Raw genomic sequence first — 9,492 nt, 5'->3', positions numbered from 1 at the left:
AATATTTTATAATAAATTATGATTTGCCTAAAACGATCTCTCTAATTTATTATTTCAAAAGAAATAATATATTTTATTATTAGATTAGTATACAAGATTAGTATAAGAGCTTTTAAATGAAAATATGGATTTGAATCACTTTGCATCCCTTATTTGCACTCTATTTTCTAATATTTCGTTATTTTCTTCTATGCACGAATTCAACCTTAAGTCTTGATTGATATAATTGATCAATCTTATTTTAATAATAATCTCTTCATGATTAATGAAAGTTCTGTATTCATGCATAGTTGTTGGCATGAGAACAATTTTAGCACGTTATACATTATCGAGAATTTGACAATTTTATTCGTGTCAGACTCCAATCGGAAGAAATGGCGCAATTAAACCGGTGCGGTTTATTATGCTAATGATATGTTCGATAATACTTTCAATAGTCCATTTTGTCGGTGATTCTGCATTCATATAATACGCGAGTAATTAAAGTGTGTTAAAAAGCGCTTCTGTTGGCGGCACAAGCAATGTGTCCGAGCGTATAAACTTTCACAGTGACATATCAAACGCAATTACCGATCAGGCCGTATTGCAAGAGCTATACCGCCCTGCTCAGATTACTCGGACTACAAACCCCTTAATTACGATTGCTTGTGCCTGGTACATAAATCAATGTATGATATTCGATACAGCAAATTTCTCGCACGAGTTGCAGTATTCAGTTTTCTTGTCGTTAAAGCACCAATCACAGTAGAGTCGTTCTTTAAATCTTCCTGTCTCTCTTTCTTTCCACGTTTATGTATATACGTGCGTATGTCTTTACATATATTTATAAAAAGAGAGAAAGCTTGAATGTAATCAAACTTATAATTGAATTTAAATAATTGAATAATTAATTATAATAAATATTTAAATATTATTATAATAATTATTTATACATATATACATGCATACAAATATCATATTGAAAATTTAAGAGACAGAGATGACTCTACTACACATATGATTTAAATAAATGTACATGTTAAATATGCAACTATTTCTACCCAATTTTATACTATTTGAAAGCCATTAACATTATTTAAATTATATTACATTAATGTAAAATCATAATATTTTATATTACTATGTCGCATTTCGAAAGTTGGTCCATTATTAAAGATCAAATCTTTAAAGAAATTTATACGTGATTGGATCCCATTTGTTCTTTTAAAATTAAATTACTCTAGTTCAAATTTGTTCTTTTAAAATTAAATTACTCCAGTTCAAATAAGTAATGGATTTTGTAAATTTTTCAACGAGGAGCAATTTTATTAATTAATTTGTAATTAGGATATTTAATTTTAAAATCTATTAATATTAATTTTCTTGATTTAAGTTTATTTATTTCTTCTGGGTTATTTTCGATTTGTGAAATGACGTTTTAGAAAAAGAAAAAGTGAATCTTGATCCGGTTAATAAAGCTTGTTTAATTTGAAAATTAACCCTTTTATGTATATTATATAAATTTATTTCATTACTAGCATATATTGATGTTTATAATATATGCTTGAATGAAAAAAGAAATGGCGCTAATGAAGCATATTAATTACATATATATGCGAGACGTATTTCTGGTCTATAAATTGTAGATGTAGCACAGACATGAACCAACCGACTATTTTATTATGGCATCGAAAAGTGGATGTAGCCATGTAGTTCCAGGCGGCGTAAAAGGTAGCAGCGTGACTCTTAGGCTAAAGTCACTAGATTAACAAAGTACCGCAATTTTGATCTCAATAAGATAAGATGGAGCAAAAATGGCGTCCGATAGTGCAGATAGTGCACACTTTGTGTAGCTATCTATACTAAGTGCAATTTTTCTAACCTTGATCCTGGTTTGTCCTATGTCCTGTTATGTGTGAGGTGAGAAAACTCCTTCTGTTGCGCAGAAAAAGAAGAAAATATCAAAAATGCCAGGTTGTTGCATGGAGAAATGCAATAATCGCAGCCTATATCTATACTATCGGACACCATTTTTGCTCCAGCTTATCTTATTGAGATCAAAATTGCGGTACTTTGTTAATCTAATGACTTTAAGATCGCCTAAAAGCAGATTATGATAAAAAAAGAGTGAAAACTATGAACAACTTTGTTGTTTGTTTTATAGATTTTAAAAATGGCTTGTCGTATACTACATATTTAGAGTTGTAAATAATTTGATAAAAAATGTTCAATCTGTAAACAATGGTAACGCAAATGAAATATATCATTGTCTCTAAATCATTATATATAATTAACATATGTGTATTTAAAATTACTTTATCAATTTAACTCTAATAAAATTATGAAATTTTTTTCAGGTATATTATTGTTTAATATTGTTTAATTTATTGCTTGTCAGTCATTCACATTTATTAAAAATAGTCACTTTATTAAATAATGTGAGAAACTCTATATTTTTTGCGAATAGTAAGTAGAACTTTTATGGATATAGCATTTTGATAATAGTTTATATTTACAGTAGAAAATAATTTGTATTTCACTGTGCTTTTGTTCTATAGGACCTGAAGATGAATTATGAAAAGGTGTGACAAGTATCAGTAATGCAGGAAGACGCAGAGGTAGAGCAAGAAGAGTAGTGAAAAGAGAGAACTCCTAAATAAGGAGCAAATTATTGGCATGGGAAAAATTCCGATACAATTTCCTGGTCTAAACACTCCTGTGTTTAGAGGAAAAGAATTAATTCAACAGCAAAAACTGCTTGTAAATCTTGAAAGAAAGCAAAAACTTATGGAATTATCACAAAGTCAGACCAGATCAATGCAAATAAAATTATTGCCATTGGATATGGTTGGACGAGTGTTACAATGGATGGCAGAAGCATTGAATCAGATCTTAGTGGAAAAGATTAATATTTATGCTATTACTGAATTATAATGGTTAAATCACACACATACAAAAATCATGTGATACGATGTCTATTTTCAATTTTTTTTTTATGTTTCAGTTCTAAATATTAGAATCTTATATAATTAATATCTTTGTTTTCTGCAGATACATTTGAAAGTTTTGAAACCTGGATTTTGGAAAACAAAATGATAACTTGTATGACCGGTAATTTAGCACGTAAGACTAGAATCAGTTCATTTATAGTAACTGGAAATGGAAATGGATTAGCTGGATTTGCGTTATCAAAAGCCAAAGCATCCCTAAAGACGGTTAAAAATAGGGCTGGTCAAAGACTAATGTATATTCCTACATATAAGGAATACACTGGTAAGAAAATAATTGTCAATACTATATAATATAAAATTTATTTCTTCTCTTTTAATATCACTTTGTATTTTTCAGTATTACATGATTTCTTTACACAGTTTGAGAATATAAAAATATTTGTAAAGAAAATTCATGAAGGATAATGGGCTTGTTTGTCATCATGCGATAAAAGCGTGTTGCGAGATAATTGGCATAAAGGATATGTATGCCAAAGTATAAGGAGGAATGTAAAACCATTCTTTACTGGTTTTGCAACAGATATGTATATAAAGTATTTAAAGGCATATTATACTTTTTATTTAATTTATATTAGAAAGAAACATTTTTATTTATAAAAATATATTAAAAATGATAGATCTATATTTAGTAGTTGGAAAGAAAGAGAGGAGAAATTAAAAGTGCATCTAGTTAATTTAAAAGAATAAAAATCTAAAAATAATACATAAAAATTAATATTATGTATTTTTTTCATGAGGAATGTGGGGCGCACATTTATGCATTTATTTATTTAGATGAGATTTACTTTAGAGCACATTCAGTATTCAACTTTAATTTTATTTTCTCTTTCTTATGATATATAAGTATAACATAATTACCTGCAAATGCTATCATTTTTGTGTGCTTACAGTGATACAGAAGCAACATTACAAGTACTATATTTACAGATAACATCTGTATAATAAAAAAACCAAAAATCTAATGATGAAAAAAGGATAAATATTGTAGACCAGCATAAGTATCAACCAATTATTCCACCGCTCTGTTTCATTAGAGTTGCAATTTTCTTTTATATCATAAATATTATAAATAAGATAAAGATTTTTGTACGTTTCAAATAAATTTATAAATTTTATGTATGTAATACTGCGCACATATTAAAAGGTGATAATATATCGCAGTTATAATAAGATACAATCGTGGCAATGTAGTGATTTTTGGATCCTACTTAAAATAATTTAATTTGATTTATTTTTGAGAAATGCGCACAATACTTGAGAACAAATTATTTTTGTGCCATGTATTACCTGTGTAAAATTGCACACACAGTATCATATTGTCTGCGATATATGAAAAGCTTCATCGATGAAATATGATTCAGATATAAGAAAAGTAATATAGTACTTGTAATGAATAACGTTAATGTGTAATACATAAATATTTTATATTTTAATTTCATATAATCAAGATGAGATAAGACACTCATGATTACTTTAAAAATGTGTCCACAAATATCATGTAACTTCAATAGCTGCACATTCGTCAAATTAATTCTATTGCGTTAAATGAATCACAGCAGCTTGTTTTAATTTAATCTAACCTAACCAATTATATTATATGCTCCTCATTAAAATGTGTAAAACTGTACGTCGCACATTTAATGCGATTAATATATTACGTACTAAAATGTAATACATTAAGGAAATAATTAAATATTATTTTTTAAAGCATGATACAATCCAGGCAGCATACGCTTGTATTTACATTCGATATCCAAAGCCACTGAGAGATTAGGTTAGGTTAGGTTAGGTTAGATCAAACAAATTTATCGTTTAACAGTTGGCAGCCCTACGAGATAGCCTGTACAGTACTGCGCGCGCGTACAAAATAAATTTGAAATCGCTTCTAGCATAACCATCTTCACGCGATCGACTTTATTTGAATTGTACCGAATCGAATTATGATGCCGATTTGTCCGAATGCAATTCGGGACATCGCGATGCTGTATAAGCGTCGAATGAGCACAAATTATCATGCAAATATGATAAATCAAATCTACTCACCGGCTGTTCCACAGGCCGCTCCTCCTCGGGACAGTTCGCTCGCCTCGGGACGTCCCATTCCGATCTTGATGCACACAAATCCACACGATATCATCAACGCGAACGCGCGACACTTTATTCGGCACTCCCGATACTCGCTCGCATCCGATAATCATCATCAAAGGCCCGAATAACGCGACGCAATTTCGCTCCATCTTCGCAATGACGCCATCACTGAATATCGTCAAAAATCGCTGTCGCGCGTTTCCATCGACACACTATAAAAGTCGCGCGATCATCCTTGGACACTCTCGACGCTCGTTCACTCGCGATATTCGTTTAAAAACGGTTAAAAGATGCGAAAAATGCGGATGTACGACGATCCGTGTAACTGCGTGTGACTCCGATTCACGTATGACGCGTATGACGTAGCAGTGACGTAGCAGTCACGCGCCAACATGGCGGACGAACCACTGCGCATTCGTTTCTGCGCATGCCCATTCCTGTGCTCAACGTTCGCGCAACTTTGATTTCTGAAAGCACATAATGATAAATATATAAAGATAGAATCAATTAATCATATTGGTCATATATGTAAACTTGCCCGAAGAAACAGAGAAAAAATTGAGAGATATTTTTAATTTCTTTTTCTTTTAGTAAAGGATGGAAATGTCTATTCATAGGCTTGTTCTTTTTTTCCTCTTTCGTGCAATTTCGATTCAATATATAACGTAAAAAATTCATAGTATATTATGCTAATGATATGAATTACGAATGATTCGATTGTTTTATCGCGCTTTTCCAAAGTCAAATCTTATAATATTTACTTTTGCATTTTAATAGATTGAGAGCGATTCATATACAGAGTTTGAAGAGATATCCATTGCACGACAAATTATACTTACGTTGATTAGTATTCATCAATACCGAACTGTTAATCGCGAATACGTACAACACTTTCACACATTTTTTTCGCAAAGAACGATATATGAAATGCAATATTTCGCGCATCGCGTTTCACTCATGCGGCCATTTTTCTTTGCTGTTTAGTATCGCCACCTGCATTCGCGTTAAACGCCAGAATTACGTAGTCTAGATACTTCGACTGCCGGTAAAGTCATCATTTTGTGCATGTCGGTAAATTGTTAAATTCACGTCGCGCAAGCATAATTTTTTTATTTGTAGTATAACAAAATATGTAATTAAAAATTCATGTAAGAAACGTATTTTTAATCAAATTACATATACTTATTCCGTTACTCTAATCTTGTACGTTAACAGATTTAGGTTACACACATTGCATAAAGCTTCCAGAAAAAAATATCCAGAGGCACAAATATTGTATAAACGAAAATCATGCGAAGATGAAACAATAGATTAAAGAAGCCGTATAATCATTGTACTTTTATGTATAAACGTTTCACAAAATAAAATCTTTATAAATGAAATGTTACATTAAAAATATTAGTATAAAATTAAATATCAATGTGAGATTTAAAATTTTTTGTCCTTTTTTTTCTTTAGAATTTTTTTATTTTTTTTTTCTAAAGATTCTTTAAGCAAGAACTGCTTCTTTCGCAAGACTATTGAACAATTTGAATATTTGATATTTTTCTAGTAGTTTAAATTTCGAGAAAAAATTCGAGAGAAAATTAGATTTTATCGTATTACTGCACATATCGATTAAATGCTATAGCAAATATGTAGTGTAAATATTTTAATTTTTTTGTATACGATCTACTTTTTATTCTATCGATGTTTTCATAGTGATGCACCTTGAGCACTTTGCTTCACGTTTGCAATAAAAATATATTAAAGCAAATTATTTTGCAAATTTATTATTCTAATTTTTATTTAGAAAGACTAAGATTAAAAAAGACGTATGCATTTTTTTCAGATATTCCTATTGAAAAAGACGCATCAGATAAAACTTTCCTGTACATTTTAAATGCGCCAAAAGATTTGCTCTTTATTCCACTTACTGCAATAATGTACACTAAAAGTGACAGATCTATATTAAAAATGATAGATCTATATTTAGTAGTTGGAAAGAAAGAGAGGAGAAATGAAAAGTGCATCTAGAGAATTTAAAATAAAAATCTAAAAATAATAATACATAAAATTAATATTATGTATTTTTTTCATGAGGAATGTGGGGCGCACATTTATGCATTTATTTATTTAGATGAGATTTACTTTAGAGCACATTCAGTATTCAACTTTTATTTTATTTTCTCTTTCTTACGATATATAAGTATAACATAATTACCTGCAATTAACCAATCAACCAATTATTCCACCGCTCTGTTTCATTACAGTTGCAATTTTCTTTTATAATATCACGAATATTATAAATAAGATAAAGATTTCAGTACGTTTCAAATAAATTTATATTTTATGTATGTAATACTGCGCACACATATTAAAAGGTGATAATATCGCAGTTATAATAAGATACAATCCTGGCAATGTAGCGATGTTTGGATTCTGAAAATAATTTAATTTGATTTATTTTTGAGAAATGCACACATTACTTGAGAGCAAATTATTTTTGTGCCATGTATTACCTGTGTAAAATTCCACACGCAGTATCATATTGTCTGCGATATATGAAAAGCTTCATCGATGAAATAAATGGTTGAATATGATTGAGATATAAGAAAAGTACTTGTAATGTAGTAATATAGTACTTGTAATGAATAACGTTAATGTGGAATACATAATATTTTATATTTTAATTTCAATGTAATCGAGATGTGATAAAACACTCATGATTACTTTAAAAATGTGTCCACAAATATCATGTAACTTCAATAGCTGCACATTCCTCAAATTAATCCTATTACGTTAAATGAATCACAGCAGCTTGTTTTAATTTAATCTAACCTAACCAATTATATTATATGCTACTCATTAAAATGTGTAAAACTGTACGTCGCACATTTAATACGATTAATATATTACGTACTAAAATGTAATACATTAAGGAAATAATTAAATATTATTTTTTAAAGCATGATACAATCCAGGCAGCATACGCTTGTGTTTACATTCGATATCCAAAGACAATGAGAGGTTAGGTTAGGTTAGATCAAACAAATTTATCGTTTAACTGTTGGCAACCCTACGAGATAGGGCTATGCAGCACTGCGCGCGCGTATACAAAATTCAAATCGCTTCTAGCATAATCATCTTCACGCGATCGACTTATTTGAATTGCACCGAATCGAATTATGATGCGGCGCCGATTTGTCCGAATGTAATTCGGGACATCGCGATGCTGTATAAGCGTCAGATGAGCACGAATTGTCACGCAAATATGATAAATCAAATCTACTCAACGGCTGTTCCTCCTCCTCGGAACAGTTCGCTCGCCTCGGGACGTCCCATTCCGATCTTGATGCACACAAATTCACACGATATCATCAACGCGAACGCGCGACACTTTATGCGGCACTCCCGATACTCGCTCGCATCCGATAATCATCATCAAGGGCGCGAATAACGCGACGCAACTTCGCTCCATCTTCGCGATGACGCCATCACTGAATATCGTCAAAAATCGCTGTCGCGCGTTTCCATCGACACACTATGAAAGTCGCGCGATCATCCTTGGACACTCTCGACGCTCGTTCATCGCGATATTCGTTTAAAAACGGTTAAAAGATGCGAAAAATGCGGACGTACGACGATCCGTGTAACTGCGTATAACTCCGATTCACGCGCCAACATGGCGGCCGTATGACGCGTTTGACGTAGCAGTGACGTTGCAGTGACGAAACGGTCACGCGCCAACATGGCGGCCGAATCAGTGCGCATTCGTTTCTGCGCATGGCCATTCCAGCGCGCAACTTTGATTTCTGAATATTGTCTACGGCTTTAATTAATAGCACATAATGATAAATATATAAAGATGGAATCAATTAATCATATTGGTCATATATGTAGACTTGCCCGAAGAAACAGAAATAAAATTAAGAGATATTATTAATTTCTTTTTTTTTAGTAAAGGATGGAAATGTCTATTCATAGGCTTGTACTTTTTTTCCTCTTTCGCGCAATTTCGATTCAATATATAACGTAGAAAATTTATAGTATATTATGGTAATGATATGAATTACGAACGATTCGATTGTTTTACTGCTGCCGCTTGCCACCCGTTGCCCGCTGCCCGCTGCTGCTGATGTCGGCTGAGAGACCCACATTCTGAAAAGAAAAAAAAATAAGAAAAAGAAGGGAACAAATTAGAATAAAAAGAGAAACAAATTAAAATAAAGAATAAAGTTTAAATAAAAGGCTCCTTAAACATAAAAGTAGGGAAATAGAAAAATTAGAGACAAAAGACAGAGATGAGCGAAAGCTCGAAACTGTAAAAGGAAAGAGAATTTATTATTTATATACACTATTTTTAAAATAGATATATTGCTTATTATTTTATTATTGTTTTATTTTTCGATCATTTAAATATATAATTCGGATT

The 9,492-nt window shown here is 31.2% G+C and overlaps 1 long non-coding RNA gene across 1 annotated transcript; it reads left to right on the top strand.

Annotated features, from left to right (window-relative positions):
- Window positions 1–2,397: 2,397 nt before the first annotated feature.
- Window positions 2,398–3,942, top strand: LOC112639140. The gene is made up of 5 exons (XR_003123311.1): window positions 2,398–2,445; window positions 2,538–2,942; window positions 3,031–3,252; window positions 3,328–3,523; window positions 3,881–3,942. It is a non-coding gene; the product is annotated as an uncharacterized LOC112639140 (long non-coding RNA).
- Window positions 3,943–9,492: the final 5,550 nt, after the last annotated feature.

Source organism: Camponotus floridanus, unplaced genomic scaffold (genome assembly GCF_003227725.1).
Source record: "Camponotus floridanus strain SB8 unplaced genomic scaffold, Cflo_v7.5 scaffold48, whole genome shotgun sequence".
Classification (NCBI taxonomy): domain Eukaryota; kingdom Metazoa; phylum Arthropoda; class Insecta; order Hymenoptera; family Formicidae; genus Camponotus; species Camponotus floridanus.
Note: the sequence above shows the minus strand (reverse complement) of the source record. Positions and strands in the feature narration are given on the sequence as shown.